Below are 22,162 nucleotides of genomic sequence, written 5' to 3'. Positions count from 1 at the left end.
AGGAATCCGTAAACAAGTTAAAAGAAGTAGAGAATGTCTGAAAGACCTCCAAAACAATTAGGCATTCAACAATTTGAGGGGAATCGGGTCTAAACATTCTTGGAATAATCTGCACCTGGTCCAAAATCCTTGACAGCCTGAACCAAATCCTTTAGTTGTTTATAGGGAACTGGTTCATGTCTCCTTTGTTGAGTTACTGGATCCTCAAAAATGGGAAAAGCGAGTCCAGCCGCAACCAGGTTTTTGTTTTAATGAAGTGGCATGTGTCCCCAGGGGAGTTATAGGGTGGGGGTGCGGAAGGCTCTATCGATTGTAAAGGACCACATCCTTGGCCTTGAGGCCCCTTTGTCAGTAAAGGGCATCTAGGCGGGGACCTATATTGTTCCGTTTTATAACAGGCGGTGGCCTCCTTTAGTCTTTCCTCTTCCCCTTTAAATAATTTTTTTTCTTCCTCCTCTGCAGAATCGGAGCTAGCTTCCTCATCTGTGTCAAGTACATTTAAATGTGTAAGCTCCTCAATGGGAGGGTAGAGCCTGTCAAAGGCTCCTTTTTCCCCCTCAGGGGGGGGCAATTATACATTTCACCTGTTTCTCTGAGCTCATCTTTTAAACTTTTATCTTTGTTTAATCCCTTCTTTTTTATTTTTTTTCTTTTTCTAGGCCTAGTTTTTGACTCCCCATTTGAATCTGACTCAGAAAGGCTATCCTGATGCCTTGCGAGAACTTCCCGTCCCCTTCTAATAAGTTCCATGTGGTTTTCTTTACTTAAGCAAGAGTGAATCAGCCGCCAAAACGGCAGTGTACCCTTACCAATTCTGTCCTCTGAGTTGCCCATGTTGCGCTCACAGCAAACGACAAGGACAATAAGCCACACAGGAATGAAAATAACAAGGATCAGGTAGGGATCTAAGTGAAAAAACATTATGACTGGGGATGACTTACCGACGTCTTCCTCTCCGTGTGTCAAGTTCTGGATCCTCTTCGGCCCCTCGCCTGGTGACCACAAAGCACCCGGTGTCCCGGGATTTCGGCACCACTTTGCGGCGAACCTCCTAATCAGCAGGAGAAGAACGACCAGCAAACGAAGATCCTTCTTGATCACACTTTACTGGAGAGCCTCTTGGTTAACAGGAAAGCTGATGGCGAGGGGTGCAGGAGTGTAGCTGCTTTTATAGGGCAGAATACTATGGGGTGCCTGCTGATTGGCTGCCATAGGCTCACCCACCCACAGGAGCCACGGGATAGGCTTGGGACAAGGTGTGTCAAGCACACGCGCAACCTCAAGCGAGGTTGGCGCCAAGGCGCTGCCTAAATAAGGAATTGTTTACCTCAAGACTGGCAGGAAGCCAGCTCCATCTTGTAATGGCGTCTGCATTAGCTCCCTACAGACTTGTTATCTAAAATGAAAGCCCAGATATCCTTTTCAGAACAGGGGGCACAAGTTTCTGCCATGGGTGGATCTTCACCCAAATTAAAGGCTACAATAGCCCAAATTCTTATAACTACCAATCTAACAGAAGAATACAGGCTTTTCCAAAAACATGCAAAGGAGGGGGAACTTTTAGATTCTTCCTGGTTGATGGAATATCTGCAAGCTTGGGCAGAAACTGGTGGGATGAGATATGCACAACACAGGCCCCCATACTGGTGGAACTAAAACCTGGAGCCACACCAGTTAGGGTACGACAATACCCAATGCCAATGGAGGCCAAACAGGGGATCACCCCCCACATCAGATGGCTCCTCCAGTTGGGGGTCCTAAAGCCAGTCCAGTCAGCTTGGAACACTCCCCTCCTACCAGTGAAAAAGCCTAACTCAAACGACTACCACCCAGTCCAGGATCTGAGGGAAGTAAATAAAAGAACAATGGATATCCACCCAACAGTTCCTAATCCTTATACTTTGTTGGGAAGCCTAATACCTCAGCTCATTTGTTATACTGTCCTGGACTTAAAAAATGCATTCTTTAGCCTACCCTTAGCCCCACAGAGCCAACCATACTTTGCTTTTGAATGGCATGATCCAGACATTGGAATCAACGGCCAACTCACCTGGACTCGGCTGCCTCAAGGATTCAAAAACTCTCCTACAATCTTCGATGAGACTTTACATGAAGATCTCTCAAACTTCCAGGTACGTAACCCAGGACTTACTCTGTTACAATATGTGGATGATCTTTTAATAGGAGCAGTCAGCCAAGAGATATGCCTGGCGGGAACCAGAGACCTCCTACAGACGTTGGGCAATCTGGGATACCGGGCCTCTGCTAAAAAGGCCCAGATCTGCAAGCAGCGGGTGACATACCTGGGATACATCCTCCGGGATGGGCAATGCTGGCTGTCAGATGCCCGGAAAGAGACTGTTCTCCGGATCCCAACACCAACCTCACCCAGGCAAGTTAGAGAATTCCTTGGCACAGCAGGCTTCTGCTGTCTGTGGATCCCTGGATTCGCGGAACTGGCAAAACCTCTATATGAAGCCACCAAGGAAAACCAGCCTTTCTAATGGACAGATCATCACCAACAAGCTTTTGATGACTTAAAGGTACGCCTTCTAGAAGCCCTGACCCTATGCCTCCCTGATGTGACTAAGCCATTTATGCTCTTCATAGATGAACATAATGGGATAGCAAAGGGAGTCCTCGCCCAAAGCTTAGGACCCTGGCGGCGCCCTGTTGCCTACTTGTCAAAGAAACTTGACACTGTAGCAGCAGGGTGGCCCCCATGTCTGAGGATTATAGCTGCCACAGCCCTTCTAGTCAAGGATGCAGACAAGCTGACTTTGGGACAAAACCTTACGGTTGCCACCCCTCACGCCATTGAGGGAGTGCTAAAGCAACCGCCAGACTGCTGGCTCAGCAATGCCCGCATGGTCCACTATCAGACTCTGCTCCTGAATCCAGCCAGAGTAACTTTCCAGACGCCCATTACTCTGAACCCCGCCACTCTGTTGCCTGATCCGGACTTGGAGATGCCTCTCCATGACTGTGTGGAGATACTGGCTCACGTGTACAGCGTAAGGCCAGATCTCAAGGACACCCCCCTCAAAGATGCTCAAGTAACCTGGTTTACAGATGGCAGCAGCTTCATCCAGGATGGACACAGGTATGCAGGGGCCGCAGTCACGTCGGGGACAGATGTCATTTGGGCAGAGTCTCTTCCAGCAGGCACATCAGCCCAAAAGGTAGAACTTATAGCCCTCACCAAAGCCTTACAACTAGGGGCTAATAAAAAACTAAACATATATACGGACAGCTGTTACGCATTTGCTACAGCACATGTCCATGGAGCAATATACAGAGAGAGGGGGCTCTTGACAGCTGAAGGAAAAACCATTAAAAACAAGCAAGAGATCCTAGATCTGCTCCAAGCCCCCTGGGGCCCTACACAGGTGGCTATCATTCACTGTTCAGGACACCAAAAAGGGGACGGACTAATTCCCCAAGAAAACAACTTAGCTGACCAGACAGCCAAATGTGTGGCCCTGGCAACTAGGATAGCCCCTGTCCTGGTAGACCCCGGAGGCAGAAAACTTCCAGACATTCCAAAATACACCTCAGAAGACTTAACATGGATTAAACAATTAAAAGGAGCCCAACAGTCTGATGACTGGTGGAAAACAGAGGATGGCTGCCTGATTCTACCTCAAAGATTGGGACAGAGAATTCTAAAAAAGATCCACCATTCTTCCCATCTAGGAATCAAGCGGATGCAGGAGTTACTGCGTAACTCCCACCTCAAAATAAAAAAATGCCAGTCAGATCATTGAGCAAATTGTATCTAATTGCCAGCCTTGCTGTATGACTAATGCTACAGCTCTTCCCTCCAATCCAGGAACCAGACTGAGAGGAACCAGACCAGGAGCCTATTGGGAATTAGACTTTACTGAAATTAGGACTGGAAAAACAGCATATAAGTATCTCCTAGTGTTTATAGATACATTTTCAGGCTGGGTAGAAGCCTTCCCTACAAAAACAGAGTCTGCGCAGGTGGTTGCTAAGAAGATACTAGAAGAGATATTGCCCAGGTATGGCTTCCCAATCTCTCTAGGTTCAGACAACGGACCAGCTTTCATATCTCAGGTAAGTCAGGGAATAGCCACTGCACTAGGGGCCAATTGGAAGTTGCACTGTGCTTATCGCCCTCAGAGTTCAGGACAGGTAGAAAGAATGAATAGAACTCTAAAAGAGACCTTGACTAAATTAGCTTTAGAGACCGGCGCTGACTGGGTGTCTCTCCTTCCCTTTGCTTTGTTCCGAGTTCGGAACTCCCCATATCATATGTGTCTGACCCCTTTTGAGATAATGTTTGGAGTGCCACCTCCTATTATCCCAAGCCTCCAAATTGACCTTCTAGAACAAATGGATGACCAGGACCTAATTCGCTCTTTAAAGCATTTACAGCTCACTCACAAAGAGATCTGGCCACATTTAAGGGCTGTATATGAGACTGTTGCTCCCCCAAAACCCCACAGGTTCCAACCAGGAGACAAAGTACTCGTCAGAAGATACCAACGGAAGTCCTTAGAACCCAGATGGAAAGGCCCCTACATTGTGCTGATGACCACTCCCACAGCCATAAAGGTAGATGGCATCACATCATGGATCCACTGGACCCACGTAAAGCCGCTTCCCTGGCAGGCTGGAGACACATGGACGAGCCATCCCAACCCAGAGGACCCACTGAAGCTCTGCCTCCACCGGAAAGACCCAAACTGAAACAAGTACTGATACTGTTACTTACTGTTTGCTTAATTAATAGCCAGGTTCGCTGGGCTGCTAGAAACCCTCATCTCCCACATAACATTTTCTGGCAGATCATCACCCCTAGTTCCAAACAGGTGGTAATGCAAACTTGGGAAACACATCCCCCCGGAACTTGGTGGCCCAATCTGACTTTAGACTTATGTGCCCTTTTTAAACAGGACCCCCATCACCAAGGCAGGATAGGAATCCCAGGATGTGGAACTCATACTGCCATGCAAACCTTACAGGGCACCTGCTTTTATGTATGTCCAGTCCCCACGGATAGGAGGAAAATCTCAAAATGTGGGGGAGAAGCAGATTTTTATTGTAAAGCATGGGGATGTGAACAGACTGGGACTTGTTCTTGGGTAAAGCCATCCCCCTCGAGCCTCATTAAGATCCAAAGGAGCAAGGCCACTCAATGTACCCCGAGGCAACCTACATGTAATCCCATTGTTGTTTCCTTTACTGAAACAGGAAAAAAGGAGACAAAATTGGATGCAGGGATTACTTGGGGATTACGACTCTACCAGTCAGGATATAACAATGGAGTCCTGTTCACCATTCTCTTAAAAATTACACCCCTACAGCCACCCCAGGCTATAGGGCCCAATAAGGCTTTAACTCAAGCCGCACCAGTCAAACCCCTTGCCCCACATAAAAACACCAGGACCCTACCTCCTTCAAAGCCCCATCCCCCCCCCCCCATCACAAGCCTATAAAATGATAACACAAAAACCTCCAGGGAGGCCTGCAGAAGACATAGAAAGAAACCCTAGCAGGGATTTAATGCAAGAAGAAGAACACAACCCTCTTCTCTCACTCTTAGACTCTACCTATCGTTTCCTTAACTCCTCTAGACCTGATCTCACCGAATCCTGTTGGTTATGCTATAATGCAAGGCCCCCATTTTATGAAGGGGTCACAGTCTCTGATTCATATAATGTATCATCAGATATAAACAAATGCAGATGGCAACAGCCAAGAAATATAAAACTTACCCTCCAACAGGTATCCGGACAAGGACTATGTGTCACTGGTGCCCAATCTAATTCAATTCCCTCTCCTTTATGTGATCAGACCATTTTTCTTAATGCCTCTTCCTCCTATCTTATTCCTTTTGAAGACTCTTGGTGGGTTTGCAATACAGGGCTCACACCCTGCATTAATGCAGCCGTGCTAACCACTGCTGAGGATTCCTGTGTTCAGGTACGATTAATCCCTAAAATAACCTACTACTCAGCTGAAGAGATGAACCGCTATCTGGGTGTAGACTTAATCAGAACAAAGAGAGAGCCGATTACCGCCCTAACTGTTAGTTTACTACTAGGTTTGGGACTTGCAGGAGCAGGAACGGGAATAGCTTCCATAGTGACTCAGAACCAACAGTACACTGACCTCAGAATAGCAATAGACTCAGACATCCAAGAATTAGAAAAGTCAATCTCCCATTTACAAGAGTCACTTACTTCCCTAGCGGAGGTAGTTCAAAATAGAAGGGGTTTAGATTTACTCCTTCTACAACAAGGGGGACTATGTCAAGCTTTAGGAGAAGAATGTTGCTTCTATGTTGATCATTCTGGAGTAATTAAAAAAATCAATGACTAAAATAAGGGAGGGATTAGAGAAGCAGCAACGTGAACGCATACTTCAAGAAGGATGGTTTGAATCATGGTTCAATCGCTCCCCCTGGTTCACTACCTTGATATCCACCCTCCTAGGACCCCTACTCATCCTACTACTATTGCTTACTTTTGGCCCCTGTATTTTAAATAAGCTGGTACAGTTTATGAAACAATGGCTAGGCACCATCCAATTGATGGTACAAAGAAATTACTCCTACCAACCAAGATAGATACAGGAAATATTTAAACACTCAAATAGGGACCCTAGATAGGCTCCCCAAGACACATAGAGAGGGGAAAATGAGAGACCAGAAATAAATAACACATAACTAATTAAACAATGACACTGCCATTGTAGGACAAACCATTGTGAACAAAGGAGGATCCCGGGCTTGGCTCAGATAAGGAACTAACTGATTAAAGTGCCGACCTTTGCTTCTGAAACTCATGCTCGCTTGCTCAACAGGACATTCCAGAAATACTTAGCTCTGGGGGCCTCTGGCCCCTTGCAAAAGATAGGATCTGCAAGCAGTCTGCTGACCAGAGATGAGCAACTAGAAATGTTCCCGCGCGCACCTTCTTGGAACCAATCATTTTAAAAGATGCTATGTGATGTAACCCTTTTGCCCCCTTCCCACTCTTTTCCTTTATAAACCCCTACTTTTAGAAGGTCGAGGCTCTCTCCCACTCCCGCTGCATCGGTCTGTGTGGATTGAGTCCCTGCTTAAGCTTGACATTAAAAGAAACCTGTTGCTTTTACATTCGAGTGTCTCGGCTTCTGTGGCGGTCCTCCAGGTGACTTCTGCGTGACCGGGGGTCTTGGCTCCTGGTCAGGGGTCGTGGCACAACAACAAGTTGCCAAGTTGTCCACAAAACTCAAATTCTTTCCCCTTCACCTCTATTAACCCACCATATAGCTGGACTTTCTTCTCTCTAAATAAATAAAACATGGGCAACTTAACACTCTGGAGGCCACATTATAGTCAGAGTTCAGGCAATGAAACACCTTTCTATAGATCTGTAGTGGAGCTGCAGACCATCTGCAGCCATTGATGATTTATAAGAATGCTTCCAAGGTTCTTTCAGCAAACCATTTTGACTAAATCAAGATCACAAAGAGGAATGGTGACAGGTTTGTGTGTGTTTCATCTGCTCAGCTTTTGCAAGTCACTGTGATAGCTGTTTCCTGGATACAGAAACCCTTGGCCCTCAGATCTTCACATGTATGAAACACAATGATGTTTAATAAAATGTGTTCATGTCGCACCATTTCCAGAAGGTGTAAAGTGCAATACTAATTTTGTCACATGAATCCCCACAACACCCCTGTGAGGTAGGTAAGTGGAGGGCATTGTATCCCCACTTTGCAGGTGGGAGAAATGAGGCACACAACAGTAAAGGGACTTGCCCTTAATCACATAGCTCATCACTGGAAAGACTTAGAAAAACAAAACAAACAAACAAACAAACAAAAAACGATATCTCTTAGCACCCCACTCACTGCTTCCCACATAGTAGATGTTCATGGAATATTTGTCAACTTTATTTAACTTCATATCAACATACAATCACACACATAAAATACAACACCCACCAAAGGACATTCATCTCCTATGTTTACCTCTCAGAACGTTAATCCCTGGTTGAAGAAGGATGTTCACCTCACAGCTAAGTCCTCAGCTAAAGAGAATCATAAACGCTGGCAGTTCACAACTCACTCATTTACCTGCCCTACCACACAGTATAAGTTTTCCAATGAAAGCAAAAATGGATTTCAGGAACCATGCTGACATATATTTTTTTTGCCTCTTTTAAATGTAGCCATCAGAATGGTTCTGTTTTATTTGTACAAAAAAGAAATAAAGGGGTTTATAGTCCAAGTTAGCATAGGAAAATGGCCAAGCTCAAAGATATCCTCCCATCTCAGATAGATTTCTACCTGGGAAACAACTGACCCCAGGGAGTGGCAGCTCCCAAGGAAGAGGGTCAGTGAGGCCATTGTCACTTGCACTGTTCATGGCCCGTGTATTCATCCATGTCCACATCAGAATCGAAGAGCGAGTGTCCAGTGAAATCTGTGTCTGGGGTTCTGGAAAAACTGTTCTCGGCTCCCTCATCTTCAAAGGTCTCTGTCCTTGAGTAAAAGCTGAAATCCAGCAGGAGTGTGTGGGTCTTGCTGCATTCACTGCTCTCTTCAGACTCATAGATGGTATTGTCATCATCATGGTGCCACTCAGGCCAGGATTTCCTCCTGATCCTCTCAAAGTACATGGCAAGGTTAATCAGTTCACCTGCAGTGTGGTAGAAAGAGTGAATTAGTTCTCAAAAGCAACAACAGGATAGTACTATGACTGGAATGCCCATGTCCTTCTAAATTCCAAGGGTTGAAATCCTAACTTCCAAGATGGTGTCAGAAGGTGGGGCATTTGGAAGTGACTAGGTTGGGAGGGCAGAACTCTCAGGACTGGGATTTGCCCTATGAAACAGCTCAGCAAGCCAGGCATGGTGGTGCATGTCATTAATCCCAGCACTCAGGAGGCAGAGGTAGGAGGATCACCATGAGTTTGAGGTCACCTGAGACTACATAGTAAATTCCAGGTCAGCCTGAGCTACAGTGAGACCCTACCTCAGAAAAAAAAAAAAGAACAACAACAAAAAAAAACAAACAAACAAACAAACAAAAAAACCCACAGCTTGGCAAGTTCCTGCCCCTTCCACCATGTTGAGGACCTTGGTGAGAAGGCATTTGCTGTGAGCCTGAAAGCAGGCCTTCACAGACGCCAAATTTGCCACACCATAGCACCATAGTCACGGGCTTTCCAGCCTCAAGAACAGTAAGAAACAAAATTCTGTTTCTTAGAGACCATGTACTCAAAGGTATTTGCAGTAAGACATGGAATTTTCACTTGGATTTCAAGGAAATATGGAAGAATCAAGCAGAATCCACATTAATAGTGTTGTTCTACAGAAATACTGTCAAATATTTTGATTTGCATGCACATAATAAATGTTTTAAAGTAAGAGAAGTCAAATTCAGTGAGTGGACTAAATGAAAAATAGGAGTGGCTCCCAAGTGGGGGGACTGTTTGCCTAGAATGGTAGAGACACTTCCATCCTGCGCCCTGGAGAGCATGTTCTCACTGCATGCTTATGTATCAAGACAACTAATGTGCCTATTGCTTCATGTCTGCTCAGCCATACTCCATCAACACCAATTGCTGCTTGTTTTATCAGCCAGAAGTAATCATTAACTCCACACATTTTTGTAGCTTTATGATAGCCTGTATGTTATGCCTCAGAGATGAGGGAAAAAAAAAAAAAACATGTTTGTGGGCTGGAGAGATGCATTAGCACTTAAGGCACTTGCCTGTAAACTTAAGGACCCAGGTTCAACTCCCAGAACCCACGTAAGCCAGATGCACATAGTGGTGCATAAGTCTGGAGTTTGTTTGCAGTGGAGACCCTGTACCCATTCATTCATATTCGCTCTCTCAATAAATAAATAAAAATTAAAAAGAAAGAAACGATTTTTAAAAACTAAAAAATGTTTGTATAAAAACTTGGCCCTAAGTATTTCATAAAGTGGATAACTATTCAATAAAACTGATTTTTTGTCTTTAAGTATTTGCTGCCATTGAAAATGAGCTCCAGACACATGCACCACTTTGAGCATCTGGCTTTACGTGGGTACTGGAAATCATACCTGGGCTGTCAGGCTTTACAAGCAAGCATCTTTAACCACTGAGCCATCTCTCCAGCAATTCTTTCAAGTTAAACAGGTGTACCCACAATGGGTACAGTTACTTATTTTTCATATGGACTAAGAAGACACTTTTATGAAGCCACTAACATTAAGCATTTTCTAAACATGATATATATTTGGCCTTTATTTCCTAGTTCTAAATGAAAAATGAGGGAAAAGGTGACCTTTTGCCTTTGATCCACCAGGTGGCAACATTGCTTGTAACTATGTAATTTTCAGGATATGATTAAGAAATAAATGTGTGTGTGTGTGTATATATATGTCAGTTTTTTTTTTGAGATAGTGCCTTTCTGTAGCCCAGATGAACCTGGAATTCAGTCTCAGGGTGGCCTTGAACTCACGATGACTTTCCTACCTCTGCTTCCCAAATGCTGGGATTAAAGGTGTGTGTCACCACACCCAGCTCTGGATATTTTTTAACTGTACAATAATTCACTTATTATCAAGTAACTCATGTTTATTGCAGATAAATATATAATATTAAAAAAAATAATATATAAAATATATTTAAAAAATAATATGTAAAACTATAAAACACAGAAAAGCACAAAATAAAAGAATTATGGGGCTGGAGAGATTGCTTAGCAGTTAAGATGTCCAAGTTCAATTCCCCAGTACACATGTTAGCCAGATGCAAAAGTGGTACAGGCCTGGAATGCATTTCCACTGGCTAGAGGCCCTGGTGTGCCAATTCTTTCTATCTACTTCTTTCCCCCTCCAGTAAATAAATAAATAAATAAAATATCTACAGTAAAAATAAAATTAAAAATCACTAATTTTCCCACTCTTATAACATTTTCTTAATTCTTCCAGAAATTTGTTTCCAAATGTTTCTAAATATTTACATGTGCTATGTTGTGCTTTTTGTATAGTCTATTTCCAGTCCCACTTTTTACACTTAACAGCACACAGTACAACTCTGAATTTCACACTACTCTCATGGTGCATTATGAATGAATCATACTCTTTTTATCTCTTCTGTATCACAGGCTATTTTGGTGATTTCTAAACTGATAACTCTGTTGGTTATAGTCTGTAACTAGCCTAGTTTACTTTTCTATTGAGGAAAATAACAGAGCTGGGGACATGGTTTAGTGGGTAAGAGCTCTTACCACTTAAGCATGAAGGCTAGAGAGGGCCAGCCAAGCTCGGTTCCCCAGCATCCACATAAACAACTGGGCTTAGACACACACACCTGTAACCCAAGTTATGGAGAGGGAAGAAAAACCAGAGAATTGCTGGGGCTTTCCAACTGAAAATGGAAGCTCCAGGTCGAAGGAGAAACTCCATCTCAAGGAAATACACTGATGAGTGATAAGGAGGGAACTTGAACTCCTCTGACCATCATATGCATGTGCACATCTGCATACACATGTGCATATGCCACATACATATCACACTACACACCACACATACTTTATACATACACGTGCTGAAAAAAAGAGGGTTGGAGAGTTTGCTTAGTGGTTAAGGTGCTTGCCTGTGAAGGTTCAATTCCCCAGCACACATGTAAGCCAGATGCACAAGGTAGTGCACACACATCTGGAGTCCACTTGCAGTGGCTGAAGGCTCTGGAGCTTTCCCTCTGGATACTTTTCCTCTGCCTATTTCTCCCTCCCTCTCTCTTTCCAATAAATAAATAAATAAAATATTTTTTAAGCAAAGAAAGAAAGAACGCAGGGTGAATAAATGGCTTAGTGATTAAGGCACTTGCTTGCAAATCCAAAGGACCCAAGCTTGATTTCTCAGCACCCATGTAAACCAGATGCACAAAGGTCGTACATGCATTGGGAATTCATTTGCAGTGGCCAGAAGCCCTGGTGCACCAATTTTCTCCCTCTCTCTCTCTCTCTCTCTCCTTGCAAATAATCAGTAAAAATATTTTTTTAATTTAAAAAAATATATTGTCAACTTGGAAAGTTAATAGAAACTATAAACATATAAAGAAAGAACAGAAAGCACCTATAATCTTGTCAATTCAAGATAATCACAGTGAGCATCTTAATTAGCTTAGCTTCTGATGACGTCCACCACTAATGAGGATGCAGAGGTCGAGCACATGGCTGGTGGAAATATTCATTGCTACAAACTATTATGAAAAGTAATCTGATATTACTCACTAAAGTATTAAATGTACATATATGTGACCCAGGATTCCACTTTTAGTACTCCATTCTACTAAAATAAAAGCATCAATAGGGGTTGATTGAATAAATTATCCATTTGGTAGAAAATTATAAAGCTTCTAAAAGACTCTGTTAAGAAGAAAAGCAGAGGGTCAGAGTTTGGACCCCCAGCACCCATGCCTGTGCTAGGTGGGCAGGGTGGACCACCAGTAACTCCAGTGTTCTGAAGGGGGAGACAGAGGATCCATGGGGAAGCTAGATAGCTAGAGTAGCCAGTGAGCTTTGGGTCCAAGTGAGAGACTCTGCCGTGGTAAGTAAAGTGGAGAGCGATGGAGAATGATACCTGACATCAACGTCTGGCCTCTACACACATGAGCACACATATGCAACCGTGTGCATATATACATGTATGAACACCACAGGAGAGGGAAGAAAGACAAGGAACAGAGTAATGTACATAGTATTATTTTATTGTTTGGTTTAAACTAAGCAGTAAAAACAAAAGGCCCAACCACCCATATATGAGTATATAAATTTATACATTTAAAAAAAAAGAAAATCCACTTCAAATATATGGCTAAAAATTCAACAAAAAAAAAAAAAAGAAAGAAGGAAAAGAAAAGAAGATCCAGGGCTGTAGAGATGGCTTAGCATCTAAGGCACTTGCCTGCAAAGTCAAAGGACCCAGTTCAATTCCCCAAGACCCAAGTAAGCCAGATGCACAAGCTGGTGCATGTGTCTGGAGCATGTTTGCAGCAGCTGAAGTCCCCAGTGCACCCATTCATTCTCTTTTTCTATCTCTATCTGTCCCCCCCCTCTCTCATATATATAAAATAATTTTAAAAAAATTCAGAAGAATTCACTTTAAATCCTCAGTGTTGGTTATTCCATGGGGGTGATACTCCTCACTGATATAGAGGAATTCCTAGGTTTTAAACTTAACCATGTATGATTCAACTTGCAACCACCATGCGTTGCTGTTTCATTTCAAATCCAATTGAATAAATTAAAGAAAAAAAGCAGTGATACTCTCAAACAACCTGAGAGGGTCTTTATCAGAAATCTGACTGCTCCTCTAGCCAGCAGATAATCCAAAACAGTGTAAAGAGCCTTCTCTTGGGGTTTCTCAAAATGGAAACACCCTCCACAGCTTTTTGAGACAAATGGCTGGTGTTTTTTCCTATATTACTCTAATTTCTACAGTAATCAAAAACATTCTGTGCACATTGTAACTAACACTGAAAATACTGCCAGCCAGACCCATAAACCAGGATCAATTTTCTGTCAGTTGTCATTGATACACGGTAGGAATGAGAGTGAGAGAGGGGCCTGCTACATGCCCCATCAACACCTGCTACCTGTCCTGGTCAGTACGCAGCAAGTATTTGTCAAACGTGGGGCCAGTGGTCAAGCACACACATGTGCTCTGCAGGTGTATGCAAAGTACCTCCCTGTCCTGGATGTGTGCAGGGGTGGGCAGTATGCCCAGTCATCCGAGTCCACAGGATGCTGAATGCAGCATGCTCAATGAGAACATCTCTTCTCCTTGAAGCTGAAGGTAATGAGAACAGAGACACTAAACACACATCTCAGAATCCAAACACCACAGAGGTCACTGGATCCATCTGTTCCCTCAGCACTATCTCTTCCAGACCACTTCCCCATGGAGAACAGTTAAGAGTACAGGGTAAGGAGATACTTAAGTGTTTTTCAAGGGAATAAAGCATTTTCTCCATTTTTACATTTATCAAGTAACAAGCAAAACTGACATCAAACTACAAAATAAGTCATCCTTCTTCAAAGTTAATGAATGAAGTTTTCCTTAGAATACAGAAGAGTCCACTCACTGGCTAAAGGTTAAAACAGTGGGATGGAGAGATGACTAGGTGATTAAGGTACTTGCCTGTAAAAACTAATAACTAGGGTTCAATTCCGAAGTACCCACATTAAACAAGATACATAAAAAGGAACACGAGTCTGGAGTTCATTTGCAACAGCCAGAGGCCCTGGCAGCCCATTCTCTCTCTCTCTGTCTCTCTTCTATATCTCTCTGCTTACAAATAAATATTTTTTTAAAAGGTTAAAATATCAATTCCGATTCCACACCAAGAGTGTTACTGATGGGGCAAGTATGATCACAGGACATTATAAACATTATGAAAGTGTCACATGTACACTGGGATGTCACACATCCCATTGAGGGTTTGGGATGTAGCTAGCACATACAAAGTCCTAAGTTTAATCTCAAGTAGCAAAAAAGAAAAAAATCATAATGAATTACATTATTTTATAAAGTTAATATATGCTAAGAACAATTGCAAAGAATACAACAGATTATTTCTCACTATAAAAAGTTAAGCTGGGTGTGGTGGTGCACACATTTAATCCCAGCACTTGGGAGGCAGAGGTAGGAGGATCGCCGTTGAGTCCAAGACCACCCTGAGAATACATGGTGAGTTCCAGGTCAGCTTGAGCTAGAGTGTAACCCTACCTCGAAAAACCAAAAAAAAAAAAAAAAAAAAAAAAAAAAGTTAAATGTCCAAATTATATTCATCCCTAATCAGGAAATTCAAATTTCTTTAGACACTTTCAGTTATTGCTCATGAGACCAGAAACTACGATGACCTTTCTAGAAACTTGTGACTTCATCATCCTATGAATCATCTACCTATACATTTGCACTTAATAAAACATGAAGCTAAATAGCACAGTATCACTCCTTCTCTGTGGATGGTGAAGTCATGTTTGATTTATTTGTTGTGAGACAAGCTCAGGCTGGTTTGAACACTAAGTGTGTATGCATCTGAGCATGTTTGTGTGTGTGCACATGTAAGCTTGTCATGGTACATCTGTAGAGGTCAGGGGCCAATTTTTGGTTCAGTCCTCGCCTTTCCACTTCCAGACAGGGAGTCTCTCTCCGGATCTCACTCTACTCTCATTCTTTGCTGCACTTGTGGCAAGTCTTGTCTCCACTTCCCATCAGCACACAGAAGTCTGCCACAGTTTTTATGTGGGGTCTGGTGTTAGGTACTCAGGTATGAGCAGTTAGCACTTTAACCACTGAATCATCTCTCAGCTCACCTGGAACTCTTTGTGTAATATACATGCTAGCCTTGATTCCATGATCCTCCTGCCTTAGGTTCCAATATACTGGGATTGCATATAGGAGCCACCATTCAGCTTACAAATTATTTTTTTGAAAATTTCCCATCTTTTCTCCATTAAACAAATAATATTTCATATTTGTACTGCTATCTACACAGATAGATATATGCATGCATACTTTAAGAATTCCTAGGGCTGGAGAGATGGCTTAGCGGTTAAGCACTTGCCTGTGAAGCCTAAGGACCCTGGTTCGAGGCTCAGTTCCCCAGGTCCCACGTTAGCCAGATGCACAAGGGGGCGCACGCGTCTGGAGTTCGTTTGCAGAGGCTGGAAGCCCTGGCGCGCCCATTCTCTCTCTCTCCCTCTATCTGTCTTTCTCTCTGTGTCTGTCGCTCTCAAATAAATAAATAAAAAATTTAAAAAAAAAAGAATTCCTAAATATTCTATATGTCCTACTTACCTAAATTAAGGAAAATTGCTTATTATTCCACACTGTTCCAGAAGTAGTTTGTATGGCCTTATAAACAGCTAGGATCTAAAAACAGCAAATACTCATCCACATCCTCATACACATGGTAAGGCCAGTGGTGTCCTGGCTGCACCACACCAGAAACCAGATGGGGAAGAAACGACCCCATGCAAGCCACCCACATTCCTAGGTCTGGGCCAATTCTAAATTACCCAGGCTCTTTCTTGCTACTTCTTAGATAACTCTCTACCAGAGAAACAAACAAAAAAAAGTGAAAATAGTTGAGATCTAATTAGTAATTTGGCTGTATGTTAGCAAGTTGGAAGGGCATGAAAGTAATACCTAAAATGAGACCTTGAGGTGTGCCATAGGCTTCACTAATTTGCAGCGGAGAGCTGGAGTTACTGGCATTGGTAAAGAACTGAAGTACTTGAAACCATGTGCCAAAAGCCCCTTGATGATGATGGTATTACATTCCCCAAATGTGTATGTCTCAGAGTAGAACACAAATCCATCCTCTAAAAAGTGTAATTATTTCTCTAAAGAGAAAGCCAAATGGCTCAAGTCCTTTCAGGGCTTAAGAAAGAAAATGTCTACATCACAAATAAAGTAATAAAATGGGCTTTATTGTGAAATAAGGGACCTGTAGATATTATAGAACCTAAGTCTCCTACTGATAATGGATCTCTAAATACATCTGGCTAAGTAACATACTGCTTCGAGAGAGAGAGAGTAGAAGTGCAGTTATGTTTGTCCAAGTTAGTGTTTGTGTGCAGGAGTCTATGTAGGAGTATGTGAGTATTGCATGGGTGTTAGTACACGATGGTATGTAAGGCTATTAGAGTGGAGAATGAAGGATGTGCAATAGAAGAATAGATATAAGGCACAGCCCTGAATGTACTAAGAGAAAGCAATATTTTTAAGCCACCATTATTAAAATAAAGGAAAATTAAGTGTTATAAACATCAGTAATATGATTATTTAATCAATTTAGGCACACTGCTACATATCACCAAACAGGAATAATCTTTATATTGACAATCTAGGAAACCATTGCAATCTCAACTATTATGGATCCTTCTCCACTGAACTTCCAGACCAATACCTGATCCCTTCCAGGCAGGTCTGACAAAGCATCTATAGCCCCATCCCTTCAATAAGGAGCCTAGACAGTGAGGGCATTGCCCATTGTCTGCTCTGAAATCCTAGGTACACATGAATGCTTGCACACACACACACACACACACACACACAAACACACACACACACACACACAGCTTCAGTACTTGTGAACACTCCACATAATTGCTCACCTGCCTCAGTTCTTGTACAGTTCTGTGTTCCATCCATCCTTCCATTCACCCAGCTATCGTGCATCCACTCACCAATGTATGCATAATTAACTCATTAATCAAGAATATCCCATGGCCTTTCCAAAGATGGTATCTACACCTCCAACTGCTCAGCTGAGCATAAACTTTCTGATTAACTCTTGTCAATCACCTTTTCCAAACATAAATATTAGCCTTTGAACTCCATAAACTCAGTCTTCCAGTACTTGTTTAGACAATGCTTCTAACTAAGGGTGACGTCAAAACCACCTATATAGGGGAGGCTGGTTTCTGGACATCAACCCAAAAAGAGCTGACTTTCCCTTGTCATCAGTAATCTTGCTTGCTTCTGAAAGGCTCCTACCCCATGTTCATGGCCTAGCTCTGGCCTGACTCATTTCCACTTCTTACTTCGTCCCAACAGTCAAGGTTGTGATTCTAATAGCCCTTACAGCCAAGATCATACAAAGAAGATTGAAAGATTAATTTCCTTGCATGTATAATAGTATTAATAACAGCAACAGTTTATATAGCATTGGGCATTTGATGACAATCTCCTCATTTCCCTAGTATCCTGAACTTTCCACATCTACTACCTTCAGTGTATAATCATGCTACTGGAATAGAAGGAAGGAGTGCCTTGAACTCAAATGGCAGATTGAAATGAACTTGTACCTACATGTGAAATATCTTAGACATATTCAGAATCCAAAAGAGAATTTGAGATGGGCAGTGAGTTCATTGGCCCTATTTCACTCACTTCACAGCCACAGCACTGGGTATACTAGAAAATGGAAAGCCACTATTACCCAAAGGACTACAGGGAAGACCAAATAAACATAACTGCTCATGGGATTGATGTTTATTTCAGCAACAAGAAATTAAGTCACTATTTAAAGAATAAGCAGACAACTGACCATGAACTCAGATACCACAGCCTAATGGCTTCATAAGGCACAGCCAAGCTTAAACACTGGCTTAGAGTTTTACGACCACACAGCTCAGAAACTCCTAAGACCTGAAGAGAGCTTAGTGCTTGCCTTTGATTGGCACAAAAGTCTTGTCCCTGATAAAGTCTACATTGCTTATGCCAAGTGTCCAAAGATGGTGGCATCAAGAGTGGAAAACTTGGGTCCCATAATGTACTTCTTGTCACCTTCAGTGGACAAAACAGAATGATCACGAGACTAGCCTGGACTGTCTAACAATGATATTTGTTACATTCTCACCATACATTGACTTAACTACACCAAAAAGCTTTACAAAGTCAAATACATGCATGCCCTACTTAAAAAGAAAAAGAAGGGATGATGAGATATCTCAATGGTTAAAGCACTTGCCTGCAAAGCCTAATGTCTAGAGTTTGACTGCCTCATACCCACACAAAGCCAGATACACAAAGTGGTTCAAACTTAACTTGGAAGATGAAGGTCATTATACTGTGCTTCCAACCCATGCTCCAGCATATCCCTCACTCTCTCCTCACTCTAGCAACCTCACAGTTCCCCAGCACATGTTGTATCTCGTTGCTACACCTCTGCGCATGCTCTGCCAGCCTACTCCCTATCCCTGAATCTACCTGTGCTCCCCTTCTTTCATCTGCCAATCCCTTCCACCTTTTAAAGTGCATCACCAGCTTCCTTTTAAAGCATTCTCTACCTGCTGTGTTGGGTGGCAACAGGAGCTTTCAGTTCATATAGCTGGGGTTCAAACTGCATGTCTACACAAGATTGCACATAACATTAAGGAATTTTATACCTATTGACCTCAACTTCCTAAATGATACAATGGGAATACTCAATAGTTGTTAAGAGTAACTGAGGTGACTTGAGCAGACCACACAAGAAAATATATCCTGCTTCTCTCAGACTTCTTACATGGTATCTTTTCTATGTTGTGTTACACTCAGCTTGTTTATCTGTGGAGTTTATTCTTCCTTGAAAGGAAGGGTCATTTGTTAGTTTCACTTACCAAATACTTGTACCGTGTTTTATACATTTCTGGTGTGGTCATACCCTAGAACTACCCACCCACAGTAACATCCTTGAGTGGTAAACTGAGGAAGCCAGACCTCTGTGATGTCAGCGCATAGGTAACAGAGGAGGGAATGTGAGGTAACAAACCAGTAAAGCACACTTGAAATGAGATGTTGCTTACAAAACACTTCTGCTACCCATTCTACAGGTACCATGGAACCTTGTCAACCAGAGCATTCTGTGATGTTAGAACCCATAGGTGTTTCCTATTGACACCAATTTCTTATGGCTTCTGTCTTTTTCTAGAATCCAAGCCTGTCGCCAAATACTAGGAAAATAGTATGAAATACTACAAGAGCAAAAATAATAGGCACAAAGTATTCACCATTCATTCTTATGGCTGACAGTTACTTCTTGGTGGTACAGCATGCTGGCTTCATAGTTCAGCTACTGATCAGCTAATTAAGTGTGGCTATAGCCAGCTTCCTCTTGCCAGTGGCTGAATATTTCTTTTCTATGCCCAATGCCATCTTTTGCAGAGTGTATGTTTACTCTGTGCCAGTATGGAATTTTTTGTTTGTTTGTTTTTTTGCTATTACAATTCAGTTTAAAGACATTGGACTATGGGGATGTCTGAACATCATCAAGATTGATAAAAGTTATGTGGACTTTTAAAGTTGGATGAATGCATTATATTTTACATCATGTATGGTTATCAGTTTATGGGGTCCAAAGTAGAAATGTGGTGAGTTGATTCAGGTGTCCCCCATAAACTTAGATATTCTGAATGCTAGGTTCCCAGCTGATGGCCATTTGGGAATTAAAGCCTCCTGGAAGCAGTGTATTGTTAGGGATGGCCTTATGGATGTTATAGCCAGTTTCCTCTTGCCAGTATTTGGCACACTCTCTTGTTGCTGTCATATACTTGATGTTGGCCAGGAGGTGATATCCACCCTATGCTCATGTTGTTGTTTTTCCCTGCCACCATGGAGCCTCCCATCAGATCTCTAAGACAAAATAAATCCTTTCTCTCCCCACAAGCTGCCTTTGGTCAGGTGTTTTCTGCCAGCAATGAGAAGCTGACTGCAACACAGACTAACCTCAAAGTTCTGATCTTTTCCCAAAAAAAGTTACTTTGTAAAACTCCATCCATTGAGGCTCATCCATCCAAAGTTTTCTTATGGTAAGTCATGCATTTTTCACAAGGTTAGCCACTGAAAAACTTGAATCAGACAAGGAAACATAACAAGACTCATGGCGATGCTGACAGAAAACCTGGATAGAAGACCAGGATAGACATGATGCGTACACCAAGGCCAAGGCCTGACAGATGAGTACCAAGTAGGACTTCCTTGGGAAGTCCTTGGGAGGAAAACTGAAGGAGAAGAAAACAAGCCCTCTGACCCACAGATGTGAGGGGAAAGTAGGCATTTCCCTCAAGCTAATGGTTGAACACATAATACTGCCAACCAACACTGGATCACAAAAAATGGAGAAACCTAGGCAATAAAGAAGTTAACCAGTTGCAGCTGAAAGTGCCACAGACTCACCAAGTGAAGACAGGTAGTGAGTAGAGAACTCAGGAAACAGGGTTAGACTCTAGATGAAGAACTGGTGGGAAAGGATGTGTTAGTACCAGTTTTAAAGCTGTGAAGGGCTGGGCGTGGTGACTCACACATTTAATCCCAGCACTCGGAAGGCAGGAGAACAGCCATGGGTTCAAGGCCACCCTAGTGAATTCCAGGTCAGCCTGGGCTAGAGTGAAACCCTACCTAAAAAAAAAAAAATGCTGTGAGGGGAGATAAGATTATCTAATGAAATTTCTATATTGAATAGTGGTAACAGGAAAACCAGAGTTCATAGGCAAGGTAGAAGATTAAGAAATCCAGGCTGCTGGAAGGGGCATGGAGAGGACAGAGGTATCTTCTCTGAGATGGAGGGAATGAAGGTGTTATAGGGAATGAGGAGCTACAGAGAGGTTTGGTTGAATTCACAAAATGAACACTCTCTGTGAAGAATAAGTGTAAGAGACAGAAGGTAAAAAAGACTTAACAAAATATGCCAACTGGAGAAAGTGAAGAGATGAAGCATTGAGAGCTGTTCTGCAAATGCCTTCTTCAAGACAGCATGGAACACACGAGCTGAGGGGGAGAGTGGCAAACAGACCATGCGACCTAATGGAAAAACTGACATTTTCTACTTATTGACCATTTATCAAGCACTGACATTTCCTGATTGTAACTGCCTTAATTTCTATATAGACACTGAGGCTCAGAAGATTTAAAGTTAGAATGATAGAATTTTATGTAATTCCAGCATATTTTCCTCAGCCCTTACCATACCACCTCTTGCAAACATTCCTGAGGCAACTTTAAAGAAGTACATTCTTTTACATTGGATACTTAATATAATACTAGAAATTAAAAAAAAAAAAACTTTTGAAAATGCAGGCTTTGGCCAGGCATGTTGGTACATGCTTGTAATCTCACAACTCAGAAGGCTGAGGCAGGAGGAATGCCAGTTAGAGGCCAACTTGGACTATATAGTAAGACCCAATCCCAAACAAACAAACAAGAAGCTGTGGACTTTGGGCCAATCTAAGACATGTGTTGAGTTTAATCTCAATAACGAAGAGCTAAAATCATTAAGGCTAGGTATCATCACCAATTTACACATGACCTGTCTCATAGATCATGTAATGAGCCACAGCTCATAATGAACAGCACCCTCAAATTGTGATCCAGGAGTAAACCTTCCTTGTTTAAATTGCTTGTTTTAAAAATCGTCTTTAAATTTATTTTTTTTCAGGACAAATCATTTAATTCATTGTGAAGTCATCTTCATGATAAAGTCTGTGAAGTTCTCACAGATCACCTTTTAAAGATCTACTATTTTGTATAAGGGAAGAAATGTATTCATTACATCCAATCAAACTTAAGAGAAAACAAAAATATCATCCATATATGTGTATAAAACATTCCTGTATGACATAACTTATCCTGAATAGAACTGTTGATTTTTTAA

The 22,162-nt window shown here is 42.3% G+C and overlaps 1 long non-coding RNA gene across 2 annotated transcripts in view; it reads right to left on the bottom strand.

Moving 5' to 3' along the window:
* Positions 1-7,889: 7,889 nt before the first annotated feature.
* The window catches only part of LOC123462266, a 39,862-nt gene continuing 25,589 nt past the window's right edge, over positions 7,890-22,162 (bottom strand). For both annotated transcript variants that reach the window (XR_006638178.1, XR_006638179.1), the window contains one exon: positions 7,890-8,659. This is a non-coding gene — a long non-coding RNA (uncharacterized LOC123462266). The remainder of the gene's footprint in view (positions 8,660-22,162) is intronic.

Source organism: Jaculus jaculus, chromosome 7, assembly GCF_020740685.1.
Source record: "Jaculus jaculus isolate mJacJac1 chromosome 7, mJacJac1.mat.Y.cur, whole genome shotgun sequence".
Lineage (NCBI taxonomy): Eukaryota > Metazoa > Chordata > Mammalia > Rodentia > Dipodidae > Jaculus > Jaculus jaculus.
The sequence above is the reverse complement of the archived record's forward strand: the minus strand, read 5'-3'. Positions and strand labels throughout refer to the sequence as shown.